This window comes from Equus quagga, chromosome 8 (assembly GCF_021613505.1).
Source record: "Equus quagga isolate Etosha38 chromosome 8, UCLA_HA_Equagga_1.0, whole genome shotgun sequence".
NCBI lineage: Eukaryota > Metazoa > Chordata > Mammalia > Perissodactyla > Equidae > Equus > Equus quagga.
Window position 1 is genome coordinate 78,612,165 of NC_060274.1, and position 23,866 is coordinate 78,636,030.

Here is a 23,866-nt window from a genome sequence, read left to right on the forward strand (position 1 = left end):
CAAAACTAAAAACTCCTATGCATCAAAGGATATATTCAACACAGTGAAAAGGCAACCGATGGATTGAGAGAAAAATATTTGCAACTCATATATCTGATAAGGGGTTAATATTCAGAATGTATAAAAAACTTCTACAACTCAACAACAAAATGGGCAAAGGATTTGGATAGACAGTTTTCCAAAGATGATATACAAATGACCAAGAAGTATATGAAAAGATGCGCAACATCACTAATTATTAGGGAAATATACACTTGAGAGTGATTAAGATAGCAAATTTTATGTAATGCATATTTTACCACAATAAAAAAAAGAATAGAGTACACTTGATTACTCCGCCTTTCCACTTCCTGATGACATCGTCATCACCATGCTCATCACCTTCATTATCATCAAATAGCAGATCCAATTACCTCCAGGACACCTCCTTTGAAAGTGTCATAGATGCTTCAGCACAGCATGATAAGACTTATCTGATTTTCTCAAACCTACTCCTCTATCTACTCAATTTGTCTAAGCGATGTTTGTCACTCTCTTCCCAAGTGTTCAAGCAAAAAACCTCAGAGTGATCCTAATGCCCTCTGTTCTGCCCACACGCCTCCACTTTGCATCATTCAACAAGTCTACCACTTCAGTGTCTCTGGGTTCTGACCCTGTCTCCACCAGCACTGTCTTGGTCACACCCTCTCCTTGTCTGGGCAATTTGACAATGTGTCTCTACCACCAGTTTTCTGCCCTGTGCCCCCACGTTCGTAATCCACTGTCTTAGTGTGTTCTGGCTGCTATAACAGAACACCAGAGATTGAGTGGTCTGTAAACAGAAATTTATTTCTCACAGTTCTGGAGGCTGGGAAATCCAAGATCCAGTTTCCAGCAGATTCTGTGTCTGGTGAGGGCCCACTTTCTGGTTCATAATCGGCCATCTTTTTACCGTAACCTCACAAGGAGGAAGCGGGGGTGAGGGGTCTTTCTTGGGCCTCTTTTATACAGGCAGGAATCCCACAGGCCCCACCCCCTAATGCCATCACATTTGGCATTAGGATTTAACATAAGAATTTTGGGCGGGCACAAACATTCAGCCTATGGCATCCACCTTCTCCATCTTCTGAACAGCTACCAGAGAGCTCCAAATCACAAATCTGATCATTCATTCCCCTATTTTAAATGCCTTCAAAGCCTCCCCAGGATAAATTGCAAATGAGACCACCCTAGCTGGCCCCTGCCTGACTCTGCCACCTCATCTCTCCCCTCTGCCCCTCACAGACCTTTCTTTCCTCTAGTCCTGCTGAAAAAATTGAGTGCAACACGTGTTCTGTGCCTCCCCATTCCAGGCACACTCACCCCCAACTGTTCATCGGACTTGGCTCCTGCTTGTCCTGAATTCAGGCATTTGTCCAGACACAGCCTTGTCCCTGAGCAAAGAGCGGTTCCCTCTCTCCACAGTCATTCCCACTCTGGGCAGGAGGGGTCTTCTTCACTGTCTACCTTTCCCATCAGATGCTGAGCCTCGTGAGAGCGAAGACTGTGCTCTTCATGACACACATATTTATCAAGCTGATATTCAGTGTACATCACTGTACTAGATCTTTCTGCCCTCATTACCAGTGTTTAGAAGAGTATCTGGCATACAGTGGGAACTTGATGTTTGTTGAGTTGAATTGTAAATCTTTTCAGTTTAATTAGCTTTAATAAATTATCTTCAAAGTGCCTGTAAGAGTAGGAGGCGAGCTAAAGTTTTCCAGTAACACCTCAGGGGAGGGAGACGAGGAGAGCAATGGCCTTGGGAAAAGGGAAGCAGGAGTCAAGGAGCTTGGCCTGAGGCTAATGGGAACACAAACAGCAAATTTGTGTTTTCCTCTCCTGTGTGTCGCTGGGAGATAAAGCCAAAATGCAGCCAGTGTGAGACCTAAGTGAGAGTGTGCATCGAAGGAGAGTTACTAAATAAGGGCTTGTCCGCAGGTCCCCAACTTGGCCTGGGAGACCGTTTCTTCTGCTTCTCCGAGATTCTGCTCTGGATCTCAGGCAAGAATATTCTGAGAAATAGAAAAAAGGATCATTGGCTTTGATTTTACAATTGCCTGAATATTGACCAATATCTATTAAATTTCTATGTCCTGATATCAAAATTACCTTCTGCTTTATAATGTTATAATGTCGCCTCCAAGTTGGTCTTCCCCATGCCCTCTTGGGCCACTGTTATCTCTCACTGCTCAGAGCCATAGGTCTTAGGAGCACCGAGGAGTGCCAGTCACCCTGGATAAGTAAATCTTACAATCCAGACGCTAATTACTAAGAGACAAGACTCTGCAATGGAAGCTTCTCCCACCTGTGAGTAACAATGGCGGGGAGGCGGCTATCAGAGTGGGCCTTAGAGTCGTGGACTCTTCTACTCATTCGGTGAATAACCTAGTGGAGTCACTCAAACTTTCCATGCCTCAGTTTCCTCATTTTTAATTGGGGCTAAAAACAGTATTAGAGTTGTTGTGAAGATTAAATGAACTACATGTCAAGCCCTTAGAATTGTAATGGGCTCATAACAAGTGCTACCTAGTATTATCATTTATCAAGAATATAAAATGTCATTCCACACAGGCCAGCCTGGCTTGAGCGCTGCATAAGAGTGCTCAGGCCTGGCTACTTTATTTTAATTACGTGATATTTTGATTCCTGAGTGGAGTCGGTCAATGGAAGGAATAAATTTAAGATCCACAAATTAGCACAGTTCCAGTAAGATAACTGTCATGTCCCATATTAGAAAATTTTTCATTTAATTTTTTTCTCTATTGCTTGTTATTGTTTCACGTTCTTTCAAAAGCTGCTTTCCCAATTGGACAGGAAGGTCCCTGAGGGCAGAGACCACACCTAGCGCTTGCAGACACTCAGGGGGATGCTGAGTTGACCCCAAGGTGCTTTGTGCCTGAGAGTCTTGTTGTTAGATGTCCTGGGCACTGTCCTGTGGCTTTCCTGATGCAGCTCACTCTGCCACATGGCTACACTCTGGAGAAAGACCTTGGGTTACCAGGACAGAATGCTTGCTTCTGTTTATCCTTTATATTCTGCCTTCTTCCAAAAGGATTTGAGCCAAGGGGCAGGACTTGACACACATCTGGCCAAGGGCTGGTGCAAAAGTACAAGAGTAAATAATAAGCAGCATATCATTATCAAAATCAATTTTAAAATGTGAAACAGGCAAAATAATACCAAGTCTCTATGCATAAAATCTGTAATGTGCCTGAGATTCTGGAATTGAGGAACTTTATTTATCAGTAGAATCAGTGGGTCATCACCAACGCAACATTTCAAAATATATGTCTGCAATCCCTGTCTCCTCTGATTTTTAAAGCAGCCTGTGCAAAATGGGAAACTCCAAACATACACGTGTGCTTGTTCCTCAATAAATTACTTTTCCAGAAGCATTCTTGGACATCTGCTTCTTAGCATTACTCCCACTCCCCCAGAACACTGCCATGACTTTAGGTTATCTATTATCAATTACATGATCAATATTATCTAATAACAGATAACATCAACATCCTCCAGCTTAGGGTATCCACAAGTTCAAATTTGCTAGTTCAGAAAGTGCCAGGACTTTCTGAGAAACCCACAAGGCACCCTGAGACAGCAGAGCACAAGGATTCACACATCTGGGGAAAAGTGCATGCTCAGAAGTCTCCCAAATGTCATTTTGGGAAATTCCTCTTTTCTCTTTGATCTCAGCTGCTTCCCTTGATCTCTCTTTTTTTTTTCTCTTTCTTTCACTAAGACTTAAAAATGGCCAGGTTTTATTTAGAGGAGAGCATAATTTAATAAGGATAAGAGTATATGATCAAGTTTATTAGACACAGACCCCATTGAGAGTAAAATTTACCATTGAATTCGTCTTTGTATCTCCTACAGTGCTTTGAATAGTGTCTTACCCACAGCAAGTATGCAACAAATATTGAATAAGTGAATCAATGATGCATAATGTATGACTTGAAGCTCCTGGTATTTTCCAGCCAATCAGGCTTTTAATTACTCTTTAAAATATCAAGATTTAGTGGCATTATTCATAATAACCAAAAGGTGCAAGCAACCCAAGTGTCCCTCGACAGATGAATGGATAAATAAAATGTGATGTATACATACAATGGACTATTACTCAGCCCTAAAAAGGAAGGAAATTCTAACACATGCTACAGCATAGATGAACCTTGAGAAGATTATCCTAAGTGAAATAAGCCAGTCACGAAAAGACAATTACTGTATGACTCCACTTATATAAGGTACATAGAGCAGTCAAATATGGACAAACAGAAAGAGAACTAGTGGTTGCCAGGGGTTGGAGGAGGGGGAGGTAGGGAGCTGTTCAACGAGTATAGAGTTTCAGTTTGGAAAGATGGAAAAGTTCTAGAGATTGGTTGCACAACAACGTGAATAAACTTAACACGATCGAACTGTACTCTTAAACATGATTAAGACAGGGTGTTTTACCACAATTAAATTTAGAAGTAAAAAATAATATCAAAATCAACCTAATTCCCAATTCACAAGTTATTTGAAGTGTTTGCCCAAAAAATGTAATTCAGTTTTTACTTTGTGCTTAGACGAGCACATGGGATGGTGGTTGCCACACAGATGAATGTATGGATGAAACAGACTATATCACAGCAAGTGAAAGCACAGTGTGGAGGAATAGTGAAGGGAACTGGAGAGGTCTGGCCCGGAGGGAGAGGATTTGCTTTGGAGGTGATTGATTTCCTCGAATAGCTGAAGAGCTGTCTTGTGAAGGAGGGATCAGATCCGGCCCAGTTGCCTCCCAAAATGGAATATGAGCTGGGTGGAAGCTCCAGAGATACAGATTTCAACTCAAACTTTCTATAAGAATGCTGTTTAAATATGAAATGAGCTGTCTCGAGGGGAGTTCCCCAGCAAAACAGGTCTTCAAGAATAGTCTGCAAAGCTGCTTATCTGGATGTTATAGAAGGAATTCTTCAGAAAAGTGCTTGTTTGGAATTCTTCAGAAAAGCACTTGTTTCTATAAAACCCCAGACCCCTTCCTCTTCTTTGAGACATCCTATAGTCATGAAAGTTCTCCCTAATGCTATAGTCTAAATAAAATCATCTCTTTAATTTTGGGTGCATTCTGTCCCGTTCAGTTTTGGTTCTGTGACTTGGGTGGGATCGGACCTCACTGTCAGGTCCCCGTTAACTTACCTAAATAGCGACACCTCTCGGAGCCCTCTGCACTGGGCACCTGACTGGTGACCCAGGGCCCAGTGGTGAGTCCAACTCCTGAGCTTGTGCTACAGATTCAACCACTGGTAGCCTGGTAAAGATTTGATCTGGATTCTCTTTGAGTACTGGCTGCTCTTCTGGTGCCTGCTTCTTTTGATATTATGGTCTGACCATTTGGTGATCTCTGTAAGTGGACTGATGGTTCACAGAGATCTTGCCTCCATTGGCCAAAAGACAAGAGAGAATCTGGTACATGAGTCTCTTCTGTTGATTTGTGTATTTGTCTGTTTTGAGCTGAAATCAATAAAGAAGTCACAGCTACTAGGAAAAGAACAGCTCTTTGGTATGGTTCAATGAGTTGTGTAATTCTGTGTTCACGCTTTATCCATGGCTGAAATTGTAGAACGGAAGCCAGAGGAATCTGTGTCTATCTGTGTTTACAGAATTCAGAAAAGCTGTTACCTCTCATTGTGTCAAAGCATATTTTTCTACCTCAGAATATTACCAAATTAGATGATAAAATCTAGGCTTTCTCCCTTTCCTTTGAGACATCCCTCTTAATCAACACTCTTCCTATTGTAATAGCCTAAATAAAATCATCCTCTTAATTGTCTGGTGCATTTTCTCTTTTATAGGCGAGATGATCTTTAAGTAGGTAGGATAACCATATATAACAACATATTTTACCATCCAGGACACTTTGGAGCTTGAAAGAGGCTACTAGTATAGTAAAAATATAATTTTAAAGAATATATATTTGTTGATCAAGAAATTGTTCTTATTTAACTGGTAGACATACATAATAGTTCTATGCAAATTTTATTGAAAAATAAAATTCTTTCTAAAAATAAAAATAGCACATATCTGTGTACATTGAAACAAAAAACATTTTATACTGATTATCAAAATAATCCTCTAGATTGTACCCAGAACAATATTAAAAATAACATAAGGGGCCAGCCTGTTGGCTCAGCGGTTAAGTCGCGTGTTCCGCTTCAGCGGCCCAGCGTTCACCAGTTTGGATCCCAGGTGTGGACCTATGCACCACTTGTCAAGCCATGCTGTGGCAGGTGTCCCACAAATAAAGTAGAGGAAGATGGGCATGGATGTTAGCTCAGGGCCAGTCTTCCTTAGCAAAAAGAGGAGGATTGGTGGCAGATGTTAGCTTAGGGGTAATCTTCCTGAAAAATAAATAAATAAATAGCATAAGCATTTAAAAAAATCATTTCCTAATTTTAATCCATTTCTTAGCTATGTTGGTCTCTGCACAGTCATTAGCATCTTTCTAAAGAGTATATGTGGTCCTATTTTTTAACTTTTTCATAAAATTACCATCAATCCTCTTCACATTTACATTTTATGGTTGATGTATTTGAAACTGCCCTTTCTCTGTAGGCTAAAATACCTTTCACTGAGAAAACACTCTCTCTACAAGTGTTTACGTACCTGGTAAGGTCAAGTGCAAAAGCTGCCAAACGGAAGTTTTCCACAGTTCTGATTTTTTCATATTAAATTGTGAAAATACCTCAGCCCGAAGAGCCTCCTGGGTCCTGTTTCATTTCTGTTTAGAATGTCTTGCTTAAACAAATGTTTTTACAAGATAACACATCAAATAAGTTGTGTCTATTTATGATTCTATTGAATATTCGGCCAAACTAAGATGCTACTAGATGTTCCATTCTAGCAAAGAATATAAATTTATCCAATCAAAATTAGAAGCATCATCAAAAAATTCTTTCTACATGTGGAGATATTCCAAAAAAAATGGAGAATGTAAAAATTGTATCTTACACACTGTTTGAGTGTTTATTAGTTTATTGCTTGTGTAGGAATGCATTTCAATCTCTTCTGGCTTGCAAGCTTTGTTTTTAGTAATTGCGATTTGCTAAACACTTCAAAAGCTGAAGCTTTTCGATGCCCTATTTTTGTGTACTGAAGATTGTACATTAAAGATTTCCAACTGATTTTGACAAAATCCAACTAAAATGTAGAGGATTAACTTACCAAAAAGTTCTACAGCATCCTAAGAACACCTAAGCTGATTTACAAAGTAGTTCTTCAATAGCTAAAAGTTTCTAAAAGTCACCTGACAGCAGGCAGGAGAGAGTGAATACTTCCATGCTGCATTTTTTACTTTCAATTAATAGCTTCATCACAAAAATTCTGAGTTTCAGCTACTCCACGTACATGTAAAAAACCATATATTCAACAACTACTGCTTCCATTTTGATTAGTAGAATATTGCAATTTATTTGAATGAAATTATAAATTATATATGTAACACACCAATTTCAAGTACATTTCTGCTCCTTTAGTTTTTTAAATAAGAATATTGTTTTAAGGTGCACAACGTGATGGGTTAATACATGTATAAATCATGAAATGATTACCATAATCAAGTTAATTAGCACATCCATCACCTCACAAAGTTACCTTTTTTTAGGTTTGGTGAAAACACTTCAGATCTACTCTCTTAGCCTATTTCAAGTATAGAATACAGTATTATTAACTAGAGTCAGTTTGCTGTGCATTAGATTCCCAGAATTTATTCCTCTTATAAGTGAAACTTTGTACCCTTTGACTAACATCTCCCCATGCTCCTGATGCCCCAGCCCCCGGTAACTGCCATTCTCTGGTTCTGTGTTTGACTTTTTTAGATTCCCTGTATAAGTGAGATCACACAGTATTTGTCAATTATACCTCAAAAGAGCTAGGGGAAAAAGGAAATTTTACGACATGATTCTGAGGCCCTCAAGAGTTTGTGAGGCAATCTCTAAGTAAGACACATGATACTCTTTGGAGGCAAACTTCATGTGAGGTTCCTTACCGCTTTCAACTATTTATGAGTTTACGCTAAGGCAGATTGTGTTTTTACACAATGACCACAAATATTGAACTTTTCATGGCTACAGTTTCACATTAACAATAATACAGTTTCAGATTTCAGACTTAAATATACACAAGGAAGCATAATGGCTCAACCTTGCAAGCACATCCTCCACCTTTTCAGCATCATTTAAGGAAACAGAAGACAGCGGCTCCAATATGCGATTTAGGCAGCACCAGCAATTGTGTTGGAAAGCTTTGTCCCCCACTCTCCGTTCACACTGACTTTACTGTTATTTAAGAGGCATGAAAAGAGGAGTATTGGATGTGGTGGGAAGCCTGCTGTGGTAGGCTCATAGTAAAATGAGTTCAGCGAAGTTTTACGAAAATTTTATCTTGAGTTTCTCATGGCATTAGAGGGAAAAGCCCCACTCTGAAGAAGCCCTACTCTGAACTTTTGTTCAGTCGAAAGAGACAGTGTTATCTGAACTGCCTGAATTAATGCCCCATTTTGGGCATCTGGAGAAGCAGCAATTCTCCACTGCGAAAAATAAATAAAGCACTCCAGGTTTTCAGAAGTGTATGATTCATCCATTTAAGAACAATGAACTAGTTTTTGCTGTAAATTCCGAGTCTTTTGGTGTAAGATATAAATAGCAATTTCATGTTTCTAATAGCTTTTAATACTCTAATAGCAGACTAGAATAAGTACAAGAAGGATAATTAATAAATTGAAAACTGCAATGAACTTTATTACAGGTGCAACAGCAATTGACATTATCCAATTGCTAATTTTTCTGTAAGAAAGATTATTGAATAAATACATGTAAACAAAACAGAGTATTGTTTTTCCACGATATTATCATACTATGCTTTGCCCATATTTGTATTCATATTATCAATTTAAAAAACTTATTGGTTTATCTTTTATGTTAAACTTTATAATGGAATTTATACAATTTTGTAAACTATTTTTAGAATTGTAGCAATTTTAGGATTGTAGCAATCAAATAACATCAGATGTTCCTCGACAGAATGAATTTCCAAACACTCTATGTTGAACCCATGAATTGGGTGAAAAAAACTGGACAGCGATTAAAATTAACTCGATTTTAAAAAACCCGCACTGATATGAAAATGGCATCATTTAATTATTTGCAAAGTTCTTATTTTGATAGTGTAACCAACACATTAAGAGCTATTGCTTTGTTTTTGAACATGCACAAAAAAATCTGGAATTGAGAATGAGTGAAATTAATTTAGAACAGGTAGGCAAACTACAGACCACAGCTAAAAATTGTGTTTTACCTTTTTAGTGGGTTGAAAATAAAAATCAAAACCGAAGCCAAAGGAGAATATGTGACAGAGACCATATGGGGGCTTCAAAGCCTGCAACATTTCCTATCAGAACTTTTAGAGAGAAAGCTTGCAAACCCCTGACGTAGAACAGCAACCTTGATCTCACCGAAATGCCAAGCTCCACAGAGTGGTATGTATACGCACTTCTCAAGCTGCACGTTCCATCATCATCTTCAGGCAAAGTCTTCCTATAATACAAATTTTGAAATAAATGACTCCTTTTTAAGGAGATTCATGTCCTCTGTTTTTCATGTGCTCCAAGGTATCACTATGACACCAATTGTAGATGGTAAATATTGACAATTTGGGCAAGGTACCAGTTTGTCAGCAACTTTTTTGAAAAATAGAAATTTCAGTTTTTTAAATTATTTTTTAATTGAGTTCATAATAGTTTACATAATTGTGAAATTTCAATTGTACGTTATTTCTTGTCTGTTACCACACAAGTGCTCCCCTTCACCCACTGTGCCCACTCCCCACATCCCTTCCCCTGGTAACCACTGAACTGTTTTCTTTGTCCATGTGTTTGTTTATATTCCACATATGAGTGAAATCATATGGTTTTAGTCTTTCTCAGTCTGGCTTATTTCACTTAGTATAATTCCCTCCATGTCCATCCATGTTGTTGCAACTGGGATGATTTCGTCTTTTATTTTGGCTGAGTAGTATTCCATTGTATATATATACCACATCTTCTTTATCCATTCATCCATCGATGGGCACTTGGATTGTTTCCATGTCTTGGTTATTGTGAATAGTGCTGCAAAGAACATAGGGGTACTTATGTTACTTTGGATTGTTGATTTCAAGTTGTTTGCATAAATACCTCGTAGTGGTAGTACTGGGATAGCTGGGTCGTATGGTAGTTCTAGTCTTAGTTTTTTGAGGAATCTCTATACTGTTTTCCATAGTGGCTGCACCAGTTTGCATTCTCACCAGCAGTGTATGAGAGTTCCCTTTTCTCCAAACCCTCTCCAACATTTGTTATTTTTAGTCTTAGTGATAATAGCCATTTTAACAGGCATAAGGTGGTATCTTAGTGTGGTTTTGATTTACATTTCCCTGATGATTAGTGATGTTGAATATCTTTTCATGTGTTTATTGCCCATCTGCATATCTTCTTTGGGAAAATGACTGTTCACAGCCTCTGCCCATTTTTTGATTGTGCTGTTTTTTTGTTGTTGTTCAGTTGTGTGAGTTCCTTATATATCATAGAGATTAACCCCTTGTCAGATAGGTGACTTGCAAATATTTTCTCCCAGTTTGTGGGTTGTCTTTTTGTTTTGATCCTAGTTTCCTTTGCTTTGCAGAAGCTCCTTAGTCTGATGAAGTCCCACTTGTTTATTTTTTCTTTTGTTTCCCTTGTCTGAGAAGACATGGTATTCGAAAAGATCCTTTTAAGTTCGATGTCAAAGAGTGTACTACCTATATATTATCTTCCAGGAGTTTTATGGTTTCAGGACTTACCTTCAAGTCTTTGATCCATTTTGAGTTTATTTTTGTGTATGGCACAAGATAATGGTGTACCTTCATTCTTTTGCATGTGGCTGTCCAGTTTTCTCAACACCATTTATTGAAGAGACTATCTTTTGTCCATTGTATGTTCTTGGCAACACTGTCGAAGATTAGCTGTCTGTAGATGTGCGGTTTTATTTCTGGGCTTTCAGTCTGTTCCACTGATGTGTGTGTGTGCCTGTTTTTGCACCAGTACCATGCTGTTTTGATTACTGTGGTTTTGTAGTACATTTTGAAGATAGAGATTGTGATGCCTCCAACTTTGTTCTTATTTCTCAGGATTGCTTTAGCAACTCGAGGGTCTTTTGTTGCCCCATGTGAATTTTAGGATTCTTTGTTCTATTTCTGTGAATAATGTCATTGGGATTCTGACTGGGATTGCATTGAATCTGAAGATTGCTTTGGGTAGTATGGACATTTTAACTATGTTTATTCTTCCAATCCATGTGAATGGAATCTCTTTCCATCATCATCTATTTCTTTCAATAATGTCTTATAGTTTTCATTGTATAAATCCTTCACCTCCTTGGTTAAATTTATTCCTAGATTCTTTATTATTTTTGTTGTGATTGTAAATGGAACTGTATTCTTGAGTTCTCTTTCTGTAAGTTTGTTATTAGAGTATAGAAATGCAACTGATTTTTGCAAGTTGATTTTATACCCTGCAACTTTACTGTAGTTGTTAATTATTTCTAATAGTTTTCTGATGGATTCTTTAGGGTTTTCTATATATAAGATCATGTCATCTGCAAACAGCTAGAGTTTCACTTCTTCAGTCCCTATTTGGACTCCTTTTATTCCCTTCTCTTGCCTAATTTCTCTGGCCAAAATCTCCAGTACTATGTTGAATAAGACTGGTGATAGTGGGCATCCTTGTCTTGTTCCTGTTCTCAGAGGGATGGCGTTCAGTTTTTCCCCATAGAGTATGATATTGGCTGTGGATTTGTCATATATGGCCTTTGTTATGTTCAGGTAATTTCCTTCTATCCCCATTTTTTTAAGAGTTTTTATCATAAATGGCTGTCAGATCTTGTCAAATGCTTTCTCTGCAACTATTGAGATGATCTTGTAGTTTTTATTCCTCATTTGGTTAATGTGGTGTATCACGTTGATTGATTTGCGGATGTTGAACCATCTCTGTGTCCCTGGTATAAATCCCACTTGATAATGATGTATGATCTTTTTGATGTATTGGTGTATTCAGGTGGCCAATATTTTGTTGAGGATTTTTGCATCTACGTTCATCAGCGATATTGGCCTGTAGTTCTCCTTTTTTGTGTTGTCCTTGTCAGGCTTTGGTATCAGGGTGATTTTGGCCTCGTAGAATGTGTTAGGAAGTGTTCCATCTTCCCTAATTTTTTGGAATAGCTTCAGAATGATAGGTATTAAATCCTCTCTGAAAGTTTAGTAGAATTCTCCAGGGAAGCTGTCTGGTCCTGGGCTTTTATTTTTTGGCATGCTTTTGATTATTGTTTCAATCTCTTTACTTGTGACTGGTCTATTCAGATCATATATTTCTTCTTGATTCAGCTTTGGGAAGTTGTAAGAGTCTAAGAATTTATCCATTTCCTCTAGATTGTCCATTTTGTTGGCATATAGCTTTTGGTAGTATTCTCTTATAATCCTTTGTATTTTTGTGGTATCCATTGTTATTTCTCCTCTTTCGTTTCTAATTGTATTTATCTGAGCTTTCCCTCTTTTTCTCTCTAAGTCTGGCTGTGGGTTTGTCAGTTTTGTTCATCTTCTCAAAGACCCAGCTCTTTGTTTCGTTGATCCTTTCTACTGCCTCTTTTGTTTCAGTAGCATTTATTTCTGCTCTGATTTTTATTATTTCTCTCCTTCTGCTGACTTTAGGCTTTGTTTGTTCTTCTTTTTCTAATTCAGTTAAGGGTAGTTTCAGATTGGTAATATGGGATTTTTCTTGTTTGTTAAGGTGAGCCTGTATTACAATGAATTTCCTCTTAATGTGGCTTTTGCTGCATCTATGAGTCAGTATGGTATGTTTTAATTTTCATTTGTCTCCAGATATTTTTTGATTTCTCCTTTAATTTCTTCAATGATCCATTGGTTGTTACATAGCATGTTGTTTAGTCTCCACATCTTTGTCCCTTTCTCAGCTTTTTTCTTGCAATTAATTTCTAGTTTCATAGCACTGTGATTGGAAAAGATGCTTATTATTATTTCCATCTTCCTAAATTTATTGAGGCTTGCCTTGTTTCCCAACATATGGTCTATCCTTGAGAATGTTCTGTGCACACTTGCGAAGGATGTGTATTCTGCTGTTTTTGGATGGAGTGTTCCATATATGTCTATTAAGTCCAATTGGTGTAGCTTTTCATTTAATTCCACTGTTTCCTTGATTCTCTGTCTGGATGATCTATCCATTGATGTGAGTGGAGTGTTGAGGCCCCCTACTAATATTGTGTTATTATTAATATCTTCTTTTAGGTTTGTTAATAGTTACTCTAAGTACTTTGGTGCTCCTGTGTTGGGTGCATAGATGTTTATAAGTGTTATATCTTCTTGGTGGAGTGTCCCTTTGATCATTATATACTTCCCCCTTTGTCTCTCTTTACCTGTCTTATCTTGAAGTCTACTTTGTATGATGTAAGTATTGAGACACTTGCTTTCTTCTGTTTGCCATTAGCTTGGATTATTGTCTTCCATCCCTTCATTCTGAGCCTGTGTTTGTCATTGGAGCTGAGATGGGTTTCCTGGAGGCAGCATATTGTTGGGTCTTGTTCTTTAATCCACCTTGCCACTCTGTGTCATTTTATTGGAGAATTCAATCTGCTTACGTTTAGGGTGATTATTGATATATGAAAGCTTAATGCTGCCATTTTATCACTTGTTTTTCAGTTCTCCTGCATTTCCTTTGTTTCTCGTCCTGTGTATTTTGGTCTACCAATTGAGTTATGTAGTTTTTTATGTTGTGATTCTTTGTTTTCTCCTTATTTATTATTTGTGTCTCTGTTCTGCATTATTTTTTAGTGATTACCATGAGGTTTGTATTCAAAATCTCATAGATAAGATAGTCCATTTTGTGATGGCCTATTTCCTTACACGAAACTGATTCAGTCCCTTTCCTCTTCCCCTCCTAAGTTGTTTTTCTCACATCTTATTCCATCTTCTGTTGTGAGTTTGTGATTAAAGTGATGAGATTATCTTTGGTTTTGGTGTTTTCCTTCCTTTTATCTTTAATGCCATTCTTGAGTATTTGCTAACCTATTCTGATGTATAGCTACAATTTTCTGATTTTGTCTACCTATTTATCTCCTTACTCCATGCTTTGTAACACCTTATACCTTTTTTTTCCAGGTATGAGGGCCTTCTTGAGGATTTCTCATGTGTGTTGGGGGGGGGGGGGGGGGCGGGTGGCTAAGAATTCCCTTACATTTTGTTTATCTGGGAAAGTTTTTATTTCTCCATCATATCTGAAGGATATTTTCACTGGATAGCATATTTTTGGCTGAAAGTTTGTGTCTTTCAATTATTTGAATACGTCATTCTAATCTCTCCTATCCTGTAAGATTTCTGCAGAGAAATCCACTGAAAGCCCGATGGGGTTCCTTTACAGGTTATTTTCTTCTGCCTTGCTGCCCTTAGCATTTTTTTCTTTTTCATTCACTTTTGCCAATTTCACTACTATATGCCTTGCACTAGGTCTTTTTACATTGACATATTTAGGAGATCTGATAGCCTCATCCACATGGATTTCCATCTCCTTCCAAAGCTTTGGGAAGTTCTCTGCTATTATTTCTTTGAACAAGCTTTCTGCTGCATTCTCCTTCTCGTCTCCCTCTGGAATACCTATAATTCTTATGTTGCATTTCCTAATTGAGTCAGATAATTCTCAGAGACCTTCTTCATTTCTTTTTCATCTTAGTTCTCTCTCCTCCTCTCTCTGGAGTCTTTCAACATGTCTATCCTCGATTATGCTGATTTGCTCCTCTGTGATGTCCGCTCGAGCATTCAGGGAATCTATATTTTCTTTTATCTCTTCCATTGTGTCTTTCATCTCCAATATTTCTGATTGATTCTTCTTTATAGTTTAAACATCTTTTGTGAAGTAGCTCCTGAACCCATTGAATTGTTTCTCTACATTCTCTTTTAACTCATTGAGTTTTATGATGATAGCTATTTTGAATTCTCTGTCATTTAGATTACATATTTCTGTGTCCTCAGGACTGATTTCTGAGTACTTGTCATTTTTTCTCTGGTGTAGAGATTTAATGTAATTTTTGATACTGCTAGAGGGCATGGCTCTGTTTTTGTGCATCGCAGTATTATTTGATCGCAGTTATGCCTATCACCACTGGGTGGGGGTCAAGAGCTGCATATTCTGAGCCCTCTGTATTCCACTGAGATCTCAGGCACTGGAGCTGGTGCTGGGCGGGTGGCAGATGGGTGCTTTCTTCGTGTTCTTGGGGTTTTCTTGCTCTGCCCTCACTATCTGCTCTCCTAAGGCGTTGGCTTGATGAGGCCACTCTCACTTTAGCTTTCACCCAAGTAGGGGCTTTCCCCGAGGCTGCAAGGGCCCTTGGGGATCTTCGATGTTCCCACGAACAAACGTCCCCTCGCCTGTTCCTCCCTCTCAGAGGCCACCTGCAGTCCCAGATCCCAGTCCTTAGGGGAAGGAGTGAAGTTTTCTCTTACCCAGTTCCACCTCCTCCAAGGGGGGCTCCAGCCTCTCCGCCCTCCACCATATGGCTGCAGGGGTCTCTCAGATGTCTTTTGTATTGTCTTTGGATGTCCTCTTTTGGAATATGAATGTCTTTTTCTTGTATGGTGGAGGGAAGAGATTACCAGCAAAGCTCACTCTGCCATGATGCTGACATCTCGATAAATTTTAATTATTAAATTAAACATGCAGGGGCTGGCCCTGTGGCCAAGTGGTTGAGTTCGCATGCTCCTCTTTGACGGCCCAGGGTTTCGCTGGTTCGGGTCCTCGGCGTGGACATGGCATCGCTCATCTAGGCCATGCTGGGGCAGCATCCCACATTCCACAACTAGAAGGACCCACAACTAAAAATACACAACTACGTACCAGGAGGCTTTGGGGAGAATAAAGAAAAAAATAAATAAAATCTTTATTTTATCTATTTTATTTATTTTTTTTTTTGAGGAAGATTAGCCCTGAGCTAACTGCTGCCAATCCTCCTCTTTTTGCTGAGGAAGACTGGCCCTGAGCTAACATCCATGCCCATCTTCCTCTACTTTATATGTGGCATGCCTGCCACAGCATGGCTTGCCAAGTGGTGCCATGTCCACACCCAGAATCCAAACCGGCAAACCCCAGGCCACCAAGAAGCAGAATGTGTGCACTTACCTGCTGCACCACTGGGCCGGTCCCTAAAATCTTTTAAATTAAACATGCACTTCTATTTTTTGAGCTTATTGTTACTAAAACGGTTTAACTGAAAAACTTTTTAAAGTATTATTAAAAAGTATTGCTAAATAACAAAATAAATGAATAGCTGTAATTTACATTATGGTAGGAAAAAACTGATTTATAAAACCAGCAAGAAAATTAAATACTCAGGAAAAATTTAAGAAGAAATGTGCAAACCTGTACAAGAAAAAATTCAAACCACTTCTCAAAGATACAAAAGTAGACTTGAACAAACAGAAAGACACCCCCTATTATTAGATAGAACAATTAGACATTATAACGATACATGACTTCTCTCATAAGTTAATATATAAACTTTAATACAATCCCACTAAAAATCTTAATACCCATTAATGAACAGTGTGATAATAGCACCTGCATATACAGGCAAGAGGAATAGAATGGAAGCCCAGAAAAAGACCTAAGTACAAACGGAAATGTAGTATCTTAGTATTGGATAAGGGTAGCATCTCAAATTATTGCTGAAATGATGGATTTTTTTTTTTTTTTGGTGAGGAAGAGTGGTCCTGAGCTAACATCTGTGTCAATCTTCCTCTATTTTGTATATGGGACACCACCTCTGCATGGCTTGATGAGCGTTGTAAGGGTGCGCACCCAGGATCTGAACCCACAAACCCTGGGCCACCAAAGTGGAGCACGCAAACTTAACCACTATGTCACCGCACCAGCCCCATGATGGACATTTTAATAAATGGTGTAGTAAAAACTGGGAAACTATTTGGATAAAAAGATAAAATTAGATTCACATCTCACAAAAATACAGAAAAATAAACTTAGGGGATTTGAGTCTAAAAAAAATAAAACCTTACAAATACAAGAAGACATGGTGAATTCCCCTTCAACCTCAGTGTAGGGAAAAGCTTTTCAACTATGACTCAAACAGAGACAATATAGGAAAAAATCAATAAATTTTACTGTATCAAAATTTTAAAAATCTGCATGGCAAAAGCATTATAATCAAAGTGAAATGGTGAACGGCAAGAAAATATTTGTTACTTGTACTTTGAAGGGCTAATATCCCCATTGTATATGTTTTTTTAAAAAGCTCTTAAAAATTGAGGAGCAAAGGACAAAAAATTCACTAGAAAAATGAGGGAAAGATATGAACAGATAATTCACAAAACAAAGGTATAAAAATAGCCTTCAGGGGGCTTGCCCTGTGGCCCAGTGGTGAGCTCGGCGTGCTCTGCTTTGGCAGCCTGGGTTCAGTTCCTGGGTGCAGACCCACATCACTTGTCAGTGGCTATGTTGTGGTGGCGTTCCACATACAAAATAGAGGAAGACGGGCACAGATGTTAGCTAAAGGCAAATCTTCCTCAGGGAAAAAAGTAAAAATAGCCCTCAGCTATACGAAAATATATCCAAATTCAGTCATATTTAGAGAAAGGCAAATAAAAACAATACTGAGATACCATCTCTCACCTATGAGATTCATAATAATTGAAAAGTACGATAACACATTCTGCTGGTGAGGCTGTGGGGAAACAGGCATTCTCCCACATAACTGATAGGACCAAAAACTGATACAATCCTGCAGGGGGGAATTTGACAATACCTAACAAAATTACATGTGTACTTTCTTTTTTTAAGTTTTTTTTTTATTGCAATAAAATATGCATGACAAAATTTACCACTTTAACCACTTTTAAGTGTACAATTCAGTGGCGTAAGTACATTCACATTGTGCAACCACCACCACTATCCATTTTCAGAACTTCTTCATCATCCCAAATAGAAACTCTGTACCTTGAAACAATAACTCCCCAGTCCCTTTCTCCTTGGCCCCTGATAACCTTTATTCTATGTTTTGTCTCTATGCATTTGAATATTCTAAGTACCTCATATAAGTGGAATCACACAATACTTTTCATTTTGTGTGTGGCTTATTTCACTGAGCATGTTTCTGATACATGTTGTGGCATGGAGCAGAATCTCATGCATTTCTGTGGCTGAATACTATTCCATTGTTTGTTTATAGCACATTTTGCTTCTCCATTTGTCTGTTCGTGGACATTTGGGTTGCTTCCACCTTTTGGCTGTTGTGAATAATGCTGCTATGAAAATAGGTGTATAAGTATCTGTTTGGGTTCTGTTTTCAACTCTTTTAGAGAGGAATTGCTAGGTCTATGGTAATTGTATGTTCAACTTTTTGAGGAAGTGCCAAACTATTTCCCACAGCTATACTTATCTTTTGATCCTACTTTTAGGAGTCTACCTTGAAGACACACATCCAACAATACAAAAATATATACGCACAAGGTTATTGCTATAGTATTGTTTATAATTGACAATATGAGAAATAGTTTCAATGCCCATGTGTGGGAGAGTCAGTTGAAGAAACTATAGTAATCCACCCAATGGAATAATATGCAGCTACAAAAAAGAATGAGGAGGGGCCAGTGCCGTGGCGTAGTGGTTAAGTTTGTGTGCTCTGCTTCAGCGGCCCAGGGTTCACAGGTTTGGATTCCAGGCGTGGACCTAGCACCATTCGTCAAGCCACGCTGTGGCGGCATTCCACATAAAATAGAGGAAGATTGGCACAGATGGTAGCTCAGCAACAATCTTCCCCACAAAAACAAAAAAGAGGAAGACCTCTATAAACTGATATGGAGTAATTTCCAGAATATATTGTTAAGTGTAAAATGCAAAGTGCAAAAGTCTATCTATAGCATGTTACTTTTCACACGAGAAAAAAGGATATAAGAAAATATGCACGTATCCCCTTACTCATGAAAGAGAAACAGGAATGATAAAACCAGAAATTAAACTTTGTAGGTTACTGCGGAGAATGGGTGGGAATGGGCTGGAAAGGATGGGAGAATGGGAACAGGGTAGCAGGAATGAGGAGAAAGTGACATTTCTCTGCATATATTTTTAAATAGTTCTGAGTCTTAGAACCGCAGTAACATTTCACATACCTCAAAACCTAATTAAAATCAATCAGAACATGGAGGGAATCCAAAATGGAATACAAACAGTAACAAACGAATCTAACTATATAACAAATGAATAACATGACCACACTGAAGGGGGTGGGGGAAAAAGGAGCTAACCTAACTACATTTGGAAAACATGGTTTTGACCTGATACTGTAAGGCTAAAGGCTAAAGACACTGTATACAAATGCCATAGCTACTACATTTGTTTCTAACAGGATGTGCGCTAGCGATTTTACGTGAAGCGATTTTACGTAGCAGTAGAGGTAAACAAATAAGTAAATACTGATAAAGAGTCAGATTTCACACTGTCAGAGAAAGATGTTACAAATAAGGAAAGAGGGAAGACAACTTCAACAAGAACGAACCCTGTGGTATTGGATTAAAGTCAGAGGTATCAGTATAAACTTGTGTGTGTGTAGATAAATAGACATAGAAATAAATATAGATGTATGTGTATGTATGGATTAGCATATATACACATCGTTCCCCATCTGCTGGGACAGCCTAGAAGAAATGATGTCCTAGTAGCAATGAGAACATTGAATGCTCAGAGGCTGTTTTCTAAACACTATTCTCAAATAAAAGGAACTAAGTTCCTCGGAGAAGTGGCTGATTCCAGGACCAGAGCAGGTATAACACAAGATGAGCCTCGAACGTCCAATTGTACCAGAATAAACAAAAATGCTCACAAAAGAATAGGGCCATGCCAAAGAACATGGAACACACCTGAAAGAGCTCCCAATAGCCAAAGCTCAAATAAAGCAAGAAAAGAAAGAATGATAGCATCAGATTATAACTTATAGAATAAAATAAAAGCAATCAGTCTGTGCCGATATAAATAAATAATTTAGTAAATAAATAAATGAGGGAGAAGAGACAAATCTTATTTACAGAAGAAATCCATTAATAAGTGTAGAAGGAATGGGGAAATAGGGGGAAAAAAAACCCTCCACAGTACTAACAATCATTGTAGGCATCAATGGATGCTAAAATCAGTGGGTGAAAGTTTAAGAAGAAACAAGATTTTACATAGTCTTAAAATTTCTCCCTAAAGATATTTATTAATTACAAATGGGAAAATAGTAATTTTACTGTGGAGAAACTAGTAGATACCACTTTAACCAGTAATCAGGGTTAACATCTCCAGTAGTAAGACACGTGCACCTCGCGTACTCCCTGACATGACACACAGAGAGGGCACAACATCACCTCCACGGTATTCCTGCTAAAAATCCTTAACCTCATCTTATCCATGAGAAAACATCAGACAAACCCAAATTTGTAGAATGAGGCAAATTCTACAAAATAACTGATTAGTACTCTTCAAAATTGACAAGGTCACAGAAGAAAAGGAAAGACGGAGAAACTGTCACAGCCTGGAGGAGACTTAGAGACACAACAACTAAACCCAGTGTGGCATCCTAGACTGGGTGCTGGAACAGAAAAGGACATTCGTGGAAATTCAGATAAGGTTAGTAGATTCCGTTAATAGCATTGTACCAATGTTTAATTTCCTTCTATAAACTACTACGCTTATGTACGACGTTTCATTAGGGGAGGCTGAGTGAAGGCTATACAGGAATTCCCTGCACAATTTTGGAAATTTTCTCTAAGTTCAAAACTATTTCAAAAGAAAAAAGGCTCATTTTTTTGGAGAAAACTTTTTGTTGGACCTAAGTTCCATATCTGAAAAGTGAATGGTTTGCACCATATATTTTATAAGATCCAATTTGGATATGAAATCATGAGTCACCAAGTGTCATGCTGGACAAACAGAACCCTCTGTCATCAACACGTGCTTGAGATTTACTCAAACAGCATCTTGCTTCTGATGATGATAGCACTCCAGTGTACATTACTCTGAAGGAGTTGCTGGGGTCCGTATTTCTTTAAGAAATGAACCAGATCCCACCTAAAGGCTGGCCATTTTCTCATCTCAGCTTAAGTCAACACTGGGAGATTGAATAAGACCAGAAATTAATCACTGAACAATTAATCAATTACTCAGATCCTAAGGCAATGTCAGTGTTAACATCAATAGCTATCATTCATTGTGGACCTGCTCTGTGCAGGGTATGTGGCCAGACTGTACATGGAGACCTCGAATCCGTTAGAGGCACACAGTCAGAACTAGTTATTGACCCCATGTCTTCCAGACAAGGAACACTGGGCCCAGCAAGTGGAAAACTCAGGCTGTGAACTCTTGAGTACAAAGCATATGATCTTTCTACCACACAACTCCGGGTCTTTAGACATAAACAAGCTGAGGAAAATATTAACAACAATTAAAAAATGGGCTCAATCCTTCTCTCCACAGCTGTATCTCAGAGCGGTAATCATGGGGAGAGAAATAATAAAAATACAGCTCGAGTTTCTTGGCCCTTGTTTTTTTAAACCAAAGGTTTGTTGAACTTGGGGGTGGGTCACAGGGAGAGAGAGAGTTAACCTTGCAAGCACCACTAGTATCACAGATAAAAGCATATGGCCCTGGAACTACCAAATGCATACGTGCTCAAATAAAACGACTTTCCTATTAGCGTCATCCATATCGTACCACAGAAGAAAATACTCTCTCTCTCTCCTGTGATTTGTTCACTGTGGGAGGGAGGGTTCTTCTAGAAAAACAGGAAAAATCTTTTAGTCCCTTAGCCCTAATGGATGGGTTGTTCTTATACAATAGTGCCATCTACTGGAATAACTCAGAATTACAGGACACTCTAGAAATTTTGTCTTCTGCTTCACTTACTTTTAAGACCAGCTTAAAAAAAAAAAAAAAGCTCTCCATTCTCAGTTACTGTTATTAACTGCTCTGTTTTATTAATAAACATATTTTTATAGGGCAGAGACTTGGCTGATTCCTGGGGGTGCACTAAAACCACACAACAGCCTACAAATATTGCTCAAGTATTTCATCCTGGAACAAACAGAAACAGATGCACATCTGGGCTGTCCAAGTTTCTTTCTCTTTTGAAACTGAAAAAAATTATTGCAAAGACATTGTAGAAAGATAAGAACATTTAGAAAGACCAAAGGGGAATACAATCACCATAATTCTCCTGCTAAAAAGTAGCCATCCTTTAGAGTTCTTTATGCTTTTATTATTTACAGTTGTGGAACTGTATTATATCTATCGTCCTATAAACTCTATCTTCCATTTAGTAATAATGATGTAATCATTATTATATATAATCATCCTTGTTCTGAATATTTTATGTATTATTTTGTGTATGTATATTTTTATGTATGTATATTTATTTTATGTATGCATATTATATACTATGCATATATATATACATATATATGCATAATATATAATATTATATAGGGGGCCAGCCCCGTGGCCGAGTAGTTAAGTCCACGCGCTCTGCTTGGGCAGCCCAGGGTTTCGCTTGTTCCTGGGTGCGGACATGTTACCACTCATCAAGCCATGATGAGGTGGTGTCCCACATGCCACAACTAGAAGGATCCACAACTAAAAATATCCAACTTCTTACCAGGGGTCTTTGGGGAGAAAAAGGAAGAATAAAAAAAATTTAAATCTTTAAAATATTATATATTATATATAATCACGATTGTTCCGAAAATTGTAATCCTCGTGGTGCAGGTCAGTGAAATCACTATTTCATTTCAGTTTCATTTGGACGCCAGGGTCTTAGGACATACCCATGCAGGGATTTGGCTCTCTTGTGGTGGTTTATCTGTTCCATCGGCGCTAAGACACCTTCTATTAATAAGAAGGCAAAGGAACAAGAAGCCAGATATTTCCCCGCTCTTAGGTTTCCCCCTCTTTCAGACTGTCCTTCACACACAAGAGAGGAAGTGAGCTGTTGGTGAGGCTGAATCACAAAACAGAAAATAAATTAAAAGACCAGTTTCAAAGACTCCTGAACCACGAGTCCTCAGCGGTCCCTTGAATATTTAGAAGCTATAGTGACTGAATTGGAAAAGACGAGCCCTGGTTTTAAGAAGAACGTGGAGGCCATGGGAGTGATTTTGAATGCCTCTGCTTCTCATAGAGAAATTTGTAAGCCACAAGCCATCAAACGATTCCCTCCAGAATTATTCTAAATTCTAACAAGAGCAATATTATTACAGATTAGGGTTTATTAGTAGCAAGGACACTCAACTCACTCACGTGGGTTCGATTTGTCAGCGGTGCCTTTTCCGGTGCAGCGTGCATGTGCCTGTTTTGTAGAACCTGGAAGATACTTTTATTTTTCAAAGCCTGCTGTAGGTTTATGGTTGTTTTATGTCTACTTCTTTGACACGTTTTGGCTCATATTAATGATTTACTTGATTCTGAGGCCTTGTTCAGGAATACAACCCCTAATTAGAACATCATTCCTATGGGAAAATATGCAACGCTTGGCAATGATTTACTTTACGATGTGGTTTCCAGGAGACGGTTGTGGAAATAAAAGTAGTAGGTCTGCACTTGACCTTGGAGTTCTGTGAGGACAAACGTGATTTCTTCTGTATTACAGAAGGGAAACGACATCTCAGAGCTTGAGACACTTCGCCTCATAAGGAGCAAAGCAGAGGTTAGCATCTCAGTTTTCCTTCCACAGTGCATTTTTCTTAAGTTGTATTCTTGACC

At 38.4% G+C, this 23,866-nt stretch overlaps 1 long non-coding RNA gene across 1 annotated transcript in view; it reads right to left on the bottom strand.

Annotated features, from left to right (window-relative positions):
- LOC124244245 (uncharacterized) overlaps window positions 1-23,519 on the bottom strand; it is a 38,259-nt gene extending 14,740 nt beyond the window's left edge. The window contains exon 1 of the long non-coding RNA XR_006889920.1: window positions 23,405-23,519. This is a non-coding gene — a long non-coding RNA (uncharacterized LOC124244245). The remainder of the gene's footprint in view (window positions 1-23,404) is intronic.
- Between the last annotated feature and the right edge of the window lie 347 nt (window positions 23,520-23,866).